The sequence below is a fragment of the Protomyctophum bolini genome (assembly GCF_963924005.1).
Source record: "Protomyctophum bolini genome assembly, chromosome: 17".
Taxonomy (NCBI): Eukaryota; Metazoa; Chordata; class Actinopteri; order Myctophiformes; family Myctophidae; genus Protomyctophum; species Protomyctophum bolini.
The window spans coordinates 41,756,841-41,772,375 of NC_137878.1; positions in this window are offsets into that span (position 1 = coordinate 41,756,841).

Genomic DNA, 15,535 nt, shown 5'->3' on the forward strand with positions numbered 1-15,535 from the left:
ATAAAATTAATCGATTGATCGATTGATCACACACACACACACACACACACACACACGCACGCACGCACACACACACACACACACACACACACACACACACACACACACACACACACACACACACACACTGCACATTGGTTGATACCAACAAAATGGTGCTATATGAACATTGGTGAGGACCGATTATATGAAGATGGGTTGAAAAGTGGTGAAGTGGTCCTTTAAAGCCATTCATCCATGTGTCATTAGCATTCAGCATCGATAGGTTGGCATTCTGTTGGTCATTCTAATCTCATACGTTAATTCATTTAATCAATGATTCTAAACCTTTTTTCATTAAGATCCAATTTGAAATGCTTTAAAAAAATATATATATTTTTTTGTATTAATGTCTTTAATAAAATCTACACTGAAATAGAAATGGAGTCCATTTGGTTTGGAAGACAGTTTGGTTGCATCAGGTGCAAACCAGTGTTGTTTTTGGCAGCACATTTCTATTTTAGTTTAGTCATATAGTCTTTGGACTGAAACTTCATTTAGTTTTTGTCACATTTTAGTCACCTGGAAATGTCTTAGTGTTAGTCTAGTTTTAGTCGACTAAATGTCGTAAGATTTTAGTCGACTAAATCTACAGTCGACTAAAATGTATTTTGGCGGGTCTTGATGCCGTCGTAATGAGTGTTTTTACACTTGGGTTCAGAACTAGACTCTGAGGGTTCTGTATGTCAGAGAGAGGCTTTGGGTTCAGAACTAGACTCTGAGGGTTCTGTATGCCAGAGAGAGGCTTTGGGTTCAGAACCAGACTCTGAGGGTTCTGTATGTCAGAGAGAGGCTTTGGGTTCAGAACTAGACTCTGAGGGTTCTGTATGACAGAGAGAGGCTTTGGGTTCAGAACCAGACTCTGAGGGTTCTGTATGTCAGAGAGAGGCTGTCACAGAGAGGCTTTGGGTTCAGAACCAGACTCTGAGGGTTCTGTATGCCAGAGAGAGGCTTTGGGTTCAGAACCAGACTCTGAGGGTTCTGTATGAGAGAGAGAGGCTTTGGGTTCAGAACCAGACTCTGAGGGTTCTGTATGCCAGAGAGAGGCTTTGGGTTCAGAACTAGACTCTGAGGGTTCTGTATGAGAGAGAGAGGCTTTGGGTTCAGAACCAGACTCTGAGGGTTCTGTATGCCACAGAGAGGCTTTGGGTTCAGAACCAGACGACTTTGAGGGTTCTGTATGTCAGAGAGAGGCTTTGGGTTCAGAACTAGACTCTGAGGGTTCTGTATGAGAGAGAGAGGCTTTGGGTTCAGAACCAGACTCTGAGGGTTCTGTATGAGAGAGAGAGGCTTTGGGTTCAGAACCAGACTCTGAGGGTTCTGTATGCCAGATAGAGGCTTTGGGTTCAGAACTAGACTCTGAGGGTTCTGTATGCCACAGAGAGGCTTTGGGTTCAGAACCAGACTCTGAGGGTTCTGTATGAGAGAGAGAGGCTTTGGGTTCAGAACTAGACTCTGAGGGTTCTGTATGAGAGAGAGGCTTTGGGTTCAGAACCAGACTCTGAGGGTTCTGTATGAGAGAGAGAGGCTTTGGGTTCAGAACCAGACTCTGAGGGTTCTGTATGAGAGAGAGAGGCTTTGGGTTCAGAACTAGACTCTGAGGGTTCTGTATGTCAGAGAGAGGCTTTGGGTTCAGAACCAGACTCTGAGGGTTCTGTATGTCAGAGAGAGGCTTTGGGTTCAGAACCAGACTCTGAGGGTTCTGTATGCCAGAGAGAGGCTTTGGGTTCAGAACCAGACTCTGAGGGTTCTGTATGAGAGAGAGGCTTTGGGTTCAGAACCAGACTCTGAGGGTTCTGTATGTCAGAGAGAGGCTTTGGGTTCAGAACTAGACTCTGAGGGTTCTGTATGTCAGAGAGAGGCTTTGGGTTCAGAACCAGACTCTGAGGGTTTTGTATGTCAGAGAGAGGCTTTGGGTTCAGAACCAGACTCTGAGGGTTCTGTATGAGAGAGAGAGGCTTTGGGTTCAGAACCAGACTCTGAGGGTTCTGTATGAGAGAGAGAGGCTTTGGGTTCAGAACCAGACTCTGAGGGTTCTGTATGCCAGAGAGAGGCTTTGGGTTCAGAACTAGACTCTGAGGGTTCTGTATGCCAGAGAGAGAGAGGCTTTGGGTTCAGAACCAGACTCTGAGGGTTCTGTATGCCAGAGAGAGAGAGGCTTTGGGTTCAGAACCAGACTCTGAGGGTTCTGTATGCCAGAGAGAGGCTTTGGGTTCAGAACTAGACTCTGAGGGTTCTGTATGAGAGAGAGAGGCTTTGGGTTCAGAACCAGACTCTGAGGGTTCTGTATGCCACAGAGAGGCTTTGGGTTCAGAACCAGACGACTTTGAGGGTTCTGTATGTCAGAGAGAGGCTTTGGGTTCAGAACTAGACTCTGAGGGTTCTGTATGAGAGAGAGAGGCTTTGGGTTCAGAACCAGACTCTGAGGGTTCTGTATGAGAGAGAGAGGCTTTGGGTTCAGAACCAGACTCTGAGGGTTCTGTATGCCAGATAGAGGCTTTGGGTTCAGAACTAGACTCTGAGGGTTCTGTATGCCACAGAGAGGCTTTGGGTTCAGAACCAGACTCTGAGGGTTCTGTATGAGAGAGAGAGGCTTTGGGTTCAGAACTAGACTCTGAGGGTTCTGTATGAGAGAGAGGCTTTGGGTTCAGAACCAGACTCTGAGGGTTCTGTATGAGAGAGAGAGGCTTTGGGTTCAGAACCAGACTCTGAGGGTTCTGTATGAGAGAGAGAGGCTTTGGGTTCAGAACTAGACTCTGAGGGTTCTGTATGTCAGAGAGAGGCTTTGGGTTCAGAACCAGACTCTGAGGGTTCTGTATGTCAGAGAGAGGCTTTGGGTTCAGAACCAGACTCTGAGGGTTCTGTATGCCAGAGAGAGGCTTTGGGTTCAGAACCAGACTCTGAGGGTTCTGTATGAGAGAGAGGCTTTGGGTTCAGAACCAGACTCTGAGGGTTCTGTATGTCAGAGAGAGGCTTTGGGTTCAGAACTAGACTCTGAGGGTTCTGTATGTCAGAGAGAGGCTTTGGGTTCAGAACCAGACTCTGAGGGTTTTGTATGTCAGAGAGAGGCTTTGGGTTCAGAACCAGACTCTGAGGGTTCTGTATGAGAGAGAGAGGCTTTGGGTTCAGAACCAGACTCTGAGGGTTCTGTATGAGAGAGAGAGGCTTTGGGTTCAGAACCAGACTCTGAGGGTTCTGTATGCCAGAGAGAGGCTTTGGGTTCAGAACTAGACTCTGAGGGTTCTGTATGCCAGAGAGAGAGAGGCTTTGGGTTCAGAACCAGACTCTGAGGGTTCTGTATGCCAGAGAGAGAGAGGCTTTGGGTTCAGAACCAGACTCTGAGGGTTCTGTATGCCAGAGAGAGGCTTTGGGTTCAGAACTAGACTCTGAGGGTTCTGTATGCCAGAGAGAGGCTTTGGGTTCAGAACCAGACTCTGAGGGTTCTGTATGCCAGAGAGAGGCTTTGGGTTCAGAACCAGACTCTGAGGGTTCTGTATGCCAGAGAGAGGCTTTGGGTTCAGACAGACTCTGAGGGTTCTGTATGCCAGAGAGAGGCTTTGGGTTCAGAACCAGACTCTGAGGGTTCTGTATGTCAGAGAGAGGCTTTGGGTTCAGACAGACTCTGAGGGTTCTGTATGAGAGAGAGGCTTTGGGTTCAGAACCAGACTCTGAGGGTTCTGTATGCCAGAGAGAGGCTTTGGGTTCAGAACCAGACTCTGAGGGTTCTGTATGCCAGAGAGAGGCTTTGGGTTCAGAACCAGACTCTGAGGGTTCTGTATGTCAGAGAGAGGCTTTGGGTTCAGAACCAGACTCTGAGGGTTCTGTATGAGAGAGAGGCTTTGGGTTCAGAACCAGACTCTGAGGGTTCTGTATGCCAGAGAGAGGCTTTGGGTTCAGAACCAGACTCTGAGGGTTCTGTATGAGAGAGAGGCTTTGGGTTCAGAACCAGACTCTGAGGGTTCTGTATGCCAGAGAGAGGCTTTGGGTTCAGAACCAGACTCTGAGTCATGCAGGGTGAACGGAGGGAAGGTCCAGAGGAACAGAACACGGATGCATTAAAGTAATGACTTGGACCATAAGTTAAGACTGTCAAATAATGACCCTCTCTCTGTCAGAAGGAAACATACATTATGTATTTTAGTGTTGGTATTGCTCTGCATTGTCGTGTGTGTGTGACTGTGTGTGTGACTGTGTGTGTGCGTGACTGTGTGTGTGACTGTGTGTGTGACTGTGTGTGTGACTGTGTGTGTGACTGTGTGCGTGACTGTGTGTGTGCGTGACTGTGTGCGTGACTGTGTGTGTGACTGTGTGTGTGACTGTGTGTGTGACTGTGTGCGTGACTGTGTGTGTTTGACTGTGTGTGTGTGACTGTGTGTATGACTGTGTGTGTGTGACTGTGTGTGTGACTGTGTGTGTGACTGTGTGTGTGTCTGTGTGTGTGTGACTGTGTGCGTGACTGTGTGCGTGACTGTGTGTGTTTGACTGTGTGTGTGTGACTGTGTGTATGACTGTGTGTGTGTGACTGTGTGTGTGACTGTGTGTGTGACTGTGTGTGTGATTGTGTGTGTGTGACTGTGTGTGTGTGACTGTGTGTGTGTGACTGTGGTTGTGACTGTGTGACTGTGTGTGTGACTGTGTGTGTGTGACTGTGTGTGTGTGACTGTGTGTGTGTGTGACTGTGTGTGTGACTGTGTGCGTTCGTGCGTGTGTGACTGTGCGTGCGTGTGTGACTGTGCGTGCGTGCGTGTGTGACTGTGTGTGTGTGACTGTGTGTGTGTGACTGTGTGTGTGTGACTGTGTGTGTGACTGTGTGCGTGCGTGCGTGTGTGACTGTGCGTGCGTGTGTGACTGTGCGTGCGTGCGTGTGTGACTGTGTGTGTGTGACTGTGTGTGTGTGACTGTGTGTGTGTGACTGTGTGTGTGTGACTGTGTGTGTGACTGTGTGCGTGCGTGTGTGACTGTGCGTGCGTGCGTGCAATATTTCGGGGGAATGTGTTTGCATAGAGCTGGTTGGTGTGTCGTGTTATTTCAGAAGGACTAACATTGTGTAGAAAACAAAGCGCTGAGCCACTCCTGCATCCATCGTGACCACTTCAGACCGCACGACTTCAGCAGAGTCACTGTGTGTACCGTTTACTGTACTGTACCGTACCGTACCGTACCTCCTCTGCTATTCCATTGTTTACCTGTTGTTGTTATTATGTGGTATAAGTGTTTAACACATTGAGACCTGACATATCTTCTATATGAAGAACCTCATGTTTCTATATCGGTGGTTCTCAGACTATTCTAACAGCCGACCTCCATCTGAACATATGTTGTTCCTCATGAGCTTGTAGTGCACCGGGTGCCACGCTATACGAGCTTGTAGATCTGCTATTTTTCAATATCAGATGCGTGCACGCACACGCACACACGCACACACGCAGGCGCACGCACGCACGCATGCACATACGCATACACACAAATACATTTTAAATCAACTAACTGTTAAAAGTTGGTTTACAAGTAGAATAGCCCTAGTAGAAAGTCTGTGATCTTAGACATTTCATGTATTCCAAATACAGCCACATATACAGTAGATTAGCAGACTGACCTCATCGGCATTTCAACTTAACATTAACCCTTAAATAACCCTGGGCAAAGTGTTAACCACAACACTGTGATTATTGTTCACAAAGCGTGCGTGATCTCTCTCTCTCTCTCTCTCTCTCTCTCTCTCTCTCTCTCTCTCTCTCTCTCCGCCCAACAAGGAACATTCAAGGAACTGGACGCTTTTGTTGCTTCATGTGTTACGACGGCATCGAAACCACATCAATGAAGTATACACCCATCTGTTGTCTGTCTGTCCTGAAACTATTCCACGTCTTCACTTCACAGCAGTGACTGATGACCCACAGCGACACCAGGGTCACACTTTGTGTCTTTTTGGTTCCCAGCAGTGACAGACAGTACAGAGGAATATGAGGGTCACACTTTGTGTCTTTATAGTTCCCAGCAGTGACAGACGGTACAGAGGAATATGAGGGTCACACTTTGTGTCTTTGTAGTTCCCAGCAGTGACAGACAGTACAGAGGAATATGAGGGTCACACTTTGTGTCTTTATAGTTCCCAGCAGTGACAGACGGTACAGAGGAATATGAGGGTCACACTTTGTGTCTTTAGTTCCCAGCAGTGACAGACGGTACAGAGGAATATGAGGGTCACATCACCTCTCATTCCATTCCTACAACACGCTGTGGCCTTCACGCGGTTTCTCTGAACAGAAATTATGAAAACCTTGAACTGTTCACCCCCCCCGTTGTGTGTTATGTATTTATTTATGTGTGGGTGTTTTTTAAATGTAGGACCCCAGAGAAATTATCTTCTACGCCGATCACAAATAAGTAGTGGTGGAAACTATATGAATGAATGAGTGAATGAATTAAGCAATATTACACGAGAGGGTGTGCGTTAACGTGATTATTGCCACGACAGGGATGCGGTCAGGAACGAGACGTAGTCGAGTTCCGCAAGCATCACGGAAGTGCTGCAACATGTTGTGGGCTTGTAGGCAACAAATTGTCAATACATTTAGCCTATAGTCTTAGTTTTGCAAGTATGATTGAACCCTACAAACCCTCCCGCGCACTCAGATCAGCCAACGCAGGGAAGCTGGAAGTACCCTCACTAAAAGTAGTCTGAAGACCCACCTGTTCAGACTCCATCTTGGCCCATAGCACTTACCCTATACCCCCTTAGATAGCATTTCTGTAGACTTAGATAGCTTTTGATACAGACTTATAGCTATGTAGACAGCACTATAATTGCATTGTATGTAGTCATAGCACGTCATAGTACATATGCATAGCATAGTATAGTATAGTATATATGTATAGTTTATATGTATAGTTCCATTATATAGATATTCCACTGTTACTTTCTTAGCTTACGCATGTTTCATGATAAATGCTTTTTAGGTGATGTATTCCCATGCTTTTTTTTGTTCTTGCTTAATGTAAATCGCTCTGGATTAAGAGCGTCTGCTAAATGCCTAAATTGTAAATAATTGAATAATTGTTAGTCATCGTAGCTTAGTTTTCGTCAGTGATAAAAAGGTAGTTGACGAACATTTTTCGCCGTAGTTTTAGAGTCGACGAAAACAACACTGTTTGTTCAGTAGTTCCAGACATGCCTGTATGAAAACAACACTGTTTGGTCGGTAGTTCCAGACATGCCTGTATGAAAACAACACTGTTTGGTCGGTAGTTCCAGACATGCCTGTATGAAAACAACACTGTTTGGTCGGTAGTTCCAGACATGCCTGTATGAAAACAACACTGTTTGGTCGGTAGTTCCAGACATGCCTGTATGAAAACAACACTGTTTGGTCGGTAGTTCCAGACATGCCTGTATGAAAACAACACTGTTTGGTCGGTAGTTCCAGACATGCCTGTATGAAAACAACACTGTTTGTTCGGTAGTTCCAGACATGCCTGTATGAAAACAACACTGTTTGGTCGGTAGTTCCAGACATGCCTGTATGAAAACAACACTGTTTGTTCGGTAGTTCCAGACATGCCTGTATGAAAACAACACTGTTTGGTCGGTAGTTCCAGACATGCCTGTATGAAAACAACACTGTTTGGTCGGTAGTTCCAGACATGCCTGTATGAAAACAACACTGTTTGGTCGGTAGTTCCAGACATGCCTGTATGAAAACAACACTGTTTGGTCGGTAGTTCCAGACATGCCTGTATGAAAACAACACTGTTTGGTCGGTAGTTCCAGACATGCCTGTATGAAAACAACACTGTTTGGTCGGTAGTTCCAGACATGCCTGTATGAAAACAACACTGTTTGTTCGGTAGTTCCAGACATGCCTGTATGAAAACAACACTGTTTGGTCGGTAGTTCCAGACATGCCTGTATGAAAACAACACTGTTTGTTCGGTAGTTCCAGACATGCTTGTATGAAAACAACACTGTTTGGTCGGTAGTTCCAGACATGCCTGTATGAAAACAACACTGTTTGGTCGGTAGTTCCAGACATGCCTGTATGAAAACAACACTGTTTGGTCGGTAGTTCCAGACATGCCTGTATGAAAACAACACTGTTTGGTCGGTAGTTCCAGACATGCCTGTATGAAAACAACACTGTTTGGTCGGTAGTTCCAGACATGCCTGTATGTACGGATGGATGTGAATCATGACGACTCCTAGAAGTGACAGCTGTCCATCACTGCTTCGGTCAAATTATACTTTGATTGACAGGTCCCGATGATAGACAGCACGTTTATATGCAAGCGTATAACGAGAGGATTAGCATGCGGTGGGGTCGGCCAATAGGATTCGCAGCACCCGTGACGAGATGATTAGCATTACGGCAGGGCAGCCAATAGGAGCGCAGGACCTTAAATGAGACGGACGTCTGCAGCTGTGATGGGACTTGGCTATTCTATTCCCCGGGGACCCCCCCCCCACACTAACACTAAAACATTACAGGTGAAAAAAAATGGACTCACGGCCACCAAGCTACACCAGGCTTTTCTCGTGCGTTTACTCTAAACGCGCGGACCGTGCGTGCGTTAAGCCAAATGCCCTGCAGGCTACATCCATCTGTCAGACGCGCGGCAGGTTTGTGCGGGACCTTCCGGGAGGACATATAGATGGGGGCATTATACGCACGTAATCTTTTTAGAACCGAAAAATACAAAAAATACAAAAAATAATTCAAAACAGTATAACAGACAACCAAAGAAAATCACAAATCGTGATCACATATGGATCAAATCACATGTCGACACAATTGGGCGAATAGTCTAGTCTGAAGAATTATTATTATACATAGAATTATTATTATTATAGCGATTATACATTTCCTCCACGATGGCTGATCCCTGAAGCAGCTGTTGTTCATGTAGGGCTGATGATTGGACGACAGGCTAATTGCCCCCCCCCCGTGGGACTGAAGCACGCTGTGGGAGCATTTAGTCCTTTGAATGTCTCTGTGGAGATATGTGGAGGAACACACACGCCAGAGACACACACACACACATACACACACACATACACACACACACACGCACACGCACACGCACACGCACACGCACACGCACACATACACACACACACACACGCATACACGCGCACACACACACACACACATGCACGCACACGCACGCACACGCACGCGGCACCGTGTGGGCGGCTGCTTATCACCATTCTTTTGTCTGTCCCTCGTGACATGCTAAATTTACCGCCACCCCATCCACGCATGCACGCATGAGAACCAGTCTGTGTCTCATAGGAGGGCTGTGGGCGGTTCAGAAACCAGTCTGTGTCTCATAGGAGGGCTGTGGGCAGTTCAGAAACCAGTCTGTGTCTCATAGGAGGGCTGTGGGCAGTTCAGAAACCAGTCTGTGTCTCATAGGAGGGCTGTGGGCAGTTCAGAAACCAGTCTGTGTCTCATAGGAGGGCTGTGGGCAGTTCAGAAACCAGTCTGTGTCTCATAGGAGGGCTGTGGGCGGTTCAGAAACCAGTCTGTGTCTCATAGGAGGGCTGTGGGCGGTTCAGAAACCAGTCTGTGTCTCATAGGAGGGCTGTGGGCGGTTCAGAAACCAGTCTGTGTCTCATAGGAGGGCTGTGGGCAGTTCAGAAACCAGTCTGTGTCTCATAGGAGGGCTGTGGGCAGTTCAGAAACCAGTCTGTGTCTCATAGGAGGGGCTGTGGGCGGTTCAGAAACCAGTCTGTGTCTCATAGGAGGGCTGTGGGCAGTTCAGAAACCAGTCTGTGTCTCATAGGAGGGCTGTGGGCGGTTCAGAAACCAGTCTGTGTCTCATAGGAGGGCTGTGGGCGGTTCAGAAACCAGTCTGTGTCTCATAGGAGGGCTGTGGGAGGTTCAGAAACCAGTCTGTGTCTCATAGGAGGGCTGTGGGCAGTTCAGAAACCAGTCTGTGTCTCATAGGAGGGCTGTGGGAGGTTCAGAAACCAGTAAAAGCACTTATTTGAGCACTGTGAGTTCAGGGTGCTTATTGTTGTGTGTTTTCCTGTATAGGCCTATAGTGTCAGTTCTATCAACGTGTGCGTGTTTGCGTGCGTGCGTGTGTGCGTGTGTGCGTGCGTGCGTGCGTGATTGCGTGCGTGTGTGCGTGCGTGCGTGCGTGTGTGTGTGTGTGTGCGTGCATGCGTTGCTTGCGTGCGTGCGTGTGCAACACTGTTGTATGCTGAAGTCAGGCATGCATTTAGGGAAAAAACCAAAGTCGAACTTTAGAGATCCAAGTTTTCTGCCCGACGACCAGCAACGATAGGTCACACGACTCTGTTCAGCCAATGGGAAATCTTTACTATACCGCCTAATTATAATAGGCTACACACACGTTATCGCCGATACAGTAAGAGAAAATAAACGCTCACAGTCAAAGATTCTCTAGAATGATTTCCGTTTCCTGGTCGTGGACAGAAGAAGGATTTCCGATGCCCGGCGGGACCAGAGGGTCAGATATGACCTTAACGGGGTGAACTGTGACCTTTCAGAAGGTCTTCGAAAGCTAATGCGTGGAGTTGAAACAGCCACAGCTGTGGGGCATGCAGGGTAATTAGCATAGCGCTGGTGGCTACGGAGCGTTGCAGTCCCGCCCCCTTTCATGACCACGCCCAGGCCCAGTCCCGCCCCCTTTCTTCTTTTACATTTTTATCCCACGATTTTGTAACCCAGTTTTTCTTTTTCACCCAGTGCCAATTGTCTAATGTAATCCTGGGCGCTACACTTCCTCTGCCAACCTGGGGGGGGCAGCGGACTGACCTCATGCCTCCTTCTATGCATGAGGAGTCCAAGCTGCTTCTTTTCACCTGACAGGGGGGGAATTTCCCCGGCCGGACGTAGCGCGTGGAAGGGACACGTTATTCCGACCAGTTCCTTTCCCCTCCATCAGGCGCCCCGGCTGGCCAGGGGGAGGTAGTTTTAGAGACCAGGATTACTGCATGTTTTTGTGAGGGTACCTACCCTAGGGGACACGGGGAGAACATGCAAACTCCACACAGAAAGGCCCTGTCCCGCCCCCGTGTGTGTGTGTGTGTGTGTGTGTGTGTGTGTGTGTGTGTGTGTGTGTGTATCTCAGCTTGACATCCTGTCAGAACGGTAGGGGGTCTAAAGGTTGTGAACCACATCTGCCACTTCTATTAAATTCATACATAATGTATAGTTTCTGTATATTATTGAGACATTATGTATAGTTTATTAGTTTCGGAGAATTCCATTCAAAAATTAATCAGAACACAATGGGTTTCATATCAAGGCCCATTATTAATTGGGTGTTTGAGCCACGGAACCACCGTTTGATGACATTTAGCCTCTCAGACCCATTTGAGCCACGGAACCACCGTCTGATGACATTTAGCCTCTCAGACCCATTTGAGCCACGGAACCACCGTCTGATGACATTTAGCCTCTCAGACCCAAAACCTAAACCAAAACAGAAATATTTTCTTGTCGTTGGACTAGATGCTGTATTGATGTTGATGCCATTAGGAGAGATATACCAGGCAAACGTTTAATTGTGTATAGATGTATAACAATAATGTCACTATAAGTTAAAGTTAATTCCCAGTCCTAATGATGTACAGTATATAATATCAATCCATATATCCTGTATTTTAATTGATATATTCCACGGCGTGTCACTTTCTGTTGCAGCCAGGGGTCAAATGAAGGGGGGGAGGGGAGGGGAGGGGATGGGGAGGGGGGGGGGGGTGGTCAGGAAGTGCTGAATAAGACGCGTGCCGTGACATTTGTCTAACGACACAGGGATCTGAAAGTAGCCTGGCGGGTTGCCGGGCGGATAATTAGTCTCGGTGGGGGTGGGGGTGGGTGGGAGGGGTGGCTGGTCCCAGATCAGACCACGCTGGTGGGGGGGGGGGGGGGGTCTCCACTGAGAGGGAGGGAGGGGGGGTCTCCACTGAGAGGGAGGGAGGGGGGGTCTCCACTGAGAGCTGACCTTTCACTGTAGTCCGCTGAACGCATGTCTCACTGAGGGACAGACAGTAGGCTGACAGGAGATGGGGAGAGAGATGGGGGGGGGAGTGACATGCAGTAAAGGCCGTCGGGATCGGGAGTCGAACCCGCGGCACACTGCCGGACTCCGACTACCGGCCAAGGTGCCTGGACCACTGAGCCACGGCCCTCCAGAAGCAAAGATTTGAGTTGAAATCGTTCGCTCTGAAAGAACATATTATTCAAAGATTTGAGCCACATTTTCACGATCTCATTTTCTTTAGGGATTTCTTTAGGGATGCACCGACACCAAAATACCGAATATCCGAAAATGTGATAAATCAGCATTAATTGTTGCTGAAGAAAGAAAATCATTTAACAAAACATTTACAACAAAAACGCTGCCTTTCCAGAACAACTCGCCCACATACGAGTCTTCAGAGGAAAGCCTCAGCACTGAGGTAAACCTTATAGTCCACAAGGCAACACTGAAGGACTCCTTTCATTGTTATGCTATGAAATAAACAACCTTGAACCGTGTGTGTGTGTGTGTGTGTGTGTGTGTGTGTGTGTGTGTGTGTGTGTGTGTGTGTGTGTGTGTGTGTTTGTGTGTGTGTGTGTGTGTGTGTGTGTGCGTGTCGATGCTTTGCCGTCCATGCACGTTGTAACTGGCTGCTCTCCCACTGTCAAACTGCACTGGCAGTGTTTTATTATGTCCTTTGTACAAGGTATTCCTGTACTTCTCAGTATGTGGACATAAATAAAATAAACATTTCAAGCGTGTGTGTGTGTGTGTGTGTGTGTGTGTGTGTGTGTGTGTGTGTGTGTGTGTGTGTGTGTGTGTGTGTGTGTGTGTGTGTGTGTGTGTGTGTGTGTGTGTGTGTGTGTGTGCGTGTGCGTGTGCGTGTTTCCTGTTAGAGAATATAGTTCCAATATATCTCATTCCTCGCGGGGTGTAAACTAAAGCATTGGTTTCCAAACTTCTTCATGCATCAAGGACCCCCAAATTAACACTAATTAGCCCCATGGACCCCCATTTATAAACATATGCCACGAGGGACCCCCTTAAGAGAAGATTGTTACGGCTCTAGCCGTGATTCTCAACCTGTTTAATTTCAAGGACCCCCAGTTTGACATGCATTTAGTCTACGGACCCCCATTTAATGGCATTTCTATCTCTGGGACCCCCAATTTATATTGTAAAATCTAAAATTGGTTCCATTTGTACACTCTTAAGGGGTCCATTTGGTTCCTAACTATCATTTAGCTGTTGGGGACCCCCTGGATCTCGCCGAAGGACCCCTGAGGGGGTCCCTGGACCCCACTTTGGGAACCCCTGGTGTAAAGTAGATTTACTTAAGTACTGTATACAACTTTAAGACTTTATACTTGACTATTTCCAGTTTCTAATACTTTTACTTCTACTCCAATACATCTCAGAGGCAAATATTATATACTTTTACTTCACTAGAAAAGATCTACAAGCTCAAAGTGCTGCACCGAGTGGCACGCTGTGAGCTTGTAGATCTGTTATTTTTTGGACAACTAACGCCAACGTCTAAAATGACACAATGACGCAATACAAGTCAATGATTTAAAATGTCTAATAAATACAGCAGGACAGGTACAATGGAATATTTGCAGTGCAAAATGTTTCGATGGCGATTATTTGCTTTGCAAAACGATACCATGCGATGGAAAGTCAAACGATTCGATACGATGCGGTTTACATTCCTTCATCATCATCATTTATTTAACTCACAACCAGGATCACATGGTTTGGAGCACAGATTCATAAAAGTATACAATCGAAAGTATACAGTATACATTACAGATTACACGATATACATAGACATATCGGAAGGCTTTCCCTATTTGTACAGTGGAAGAACATTTTTCAGAAAAGCACCCAATTTGTAGATTACTTATTGTTTTTCAGATTTTAGTAATGCAATTAGTTTAAACATAGAAGGGTGGGTAAAAAAATAAAGTGGCAGGAATTTTTTCCTGAAATTCATAATGTCAGTATTCTTGCATTCCAACAAAACATGATACTCATCTCCAATTCTGGCTTCATTACATAGGTTACAAATCCTCTGACTTCTTTCCAATCCTTTATATCTTCCGATGACCTTTGGGATTCTTGTGTTGTTTAGCCTAAGGTTGCAAATAGCCTGTCTATACTTACGGTTTTCACATAGAAGGTATTTCTCTAGTTTGAACTCTTGTTTGTATTCAACATAGATGTCACATGATGTCATACTATGATTCTCTATGCTCGGATTCTTGAAATTAAAATGGATATTTCGATGCAGTTACTGTGCTATATCATTACACTCCTGTGCTTAACACTGAGGTGGTTTGTTTACTAGTGGAACCTGGATGGTTCCTCTTAGAAAATAGAGTTCCAACATGGCTTGTTCTATCGCTTTCAGCGACGCGGTAAAAAACAAAGGCCTCCCAGAAGCAAAGATATGAGTTAAAAACGTTCGCTCTGAAAGAATAGTATATATTCATAGATTTGCGCCACATTTTCACGATTAAAAAAAAAAGGCAGATCTACAGCTTTGTGGTAAAAAAATAAATAAACAAGCTGTCTATGTGTTATGGTCAGGGAGGTGTCTCTGTATCGTTTACAATATATGATACAGTCTGTTTTCTAGCTAAACTGTAACTAATTCAGCAGTAATAATAATAGTGTTTTATCTCAGTCAGTTGATTCTTCATATCGGATATGAGTGAAACGGCCGGGATGACATGTTTATTTTTCATACACAGTTCTTATATGAGGCGATCTAAAGGTCCCCCCCTATGGGGATTACAATGCAAATACAAAGTGCATGAACCGGTGGACTTAGCGCCCCTCTAGTGGACTTAGCGCCCCTCTAGTGGACTTAGCGCCCTCTAGTGGACTTAGCGCCCCTCTAGTGGACTTAGCGCCCTCTAGTGGACTTAGCGCCCTCTATAGTTAGACGTTATTGACGCTGTTCGGTGCTCAGTCTATTAACACAAAAGGAGTTCTAAGTAGAGACGACGTTGTCATTACTGTATTGTTGTTGTAACATCCGTGTTAAAAACCCAATCAAGTGGGAGTTGAGTCTGGACTCTGAATGAGCCTTTAGTGTGTCAGGTCTCTAGGGGGGACAGGGGGGGGGAGACAGGGACACTGACAGTGGTGGAAGGTACCCTGGGGACTCCCTGGAGCCCCTCTCCCCATCCCCAGCCTCTCCACGGACCCCCTGGAGCCCCCTCCCCATCCCCAGCCTCTCCACGGACCCCTGGGGGTCCTTGAGACCGCCACAGGGATGTTGAGGGCGGGGCATAGCTGACTTGGTTAGAGAGGTTTTGTTTTTTACTCCAAATGACTCGAACGATCGGTGATCTGGAGAAACCGATTTAGAGTGGTATAAATGTTAGATCAGAAATATATTTATAATATCATTTAACAGCATCTTTTGTGACAGGCCTTTTATGTAGACATTCTCCCCTTCCTCCCCACGCACGCCCCGCAACACATGCACGCA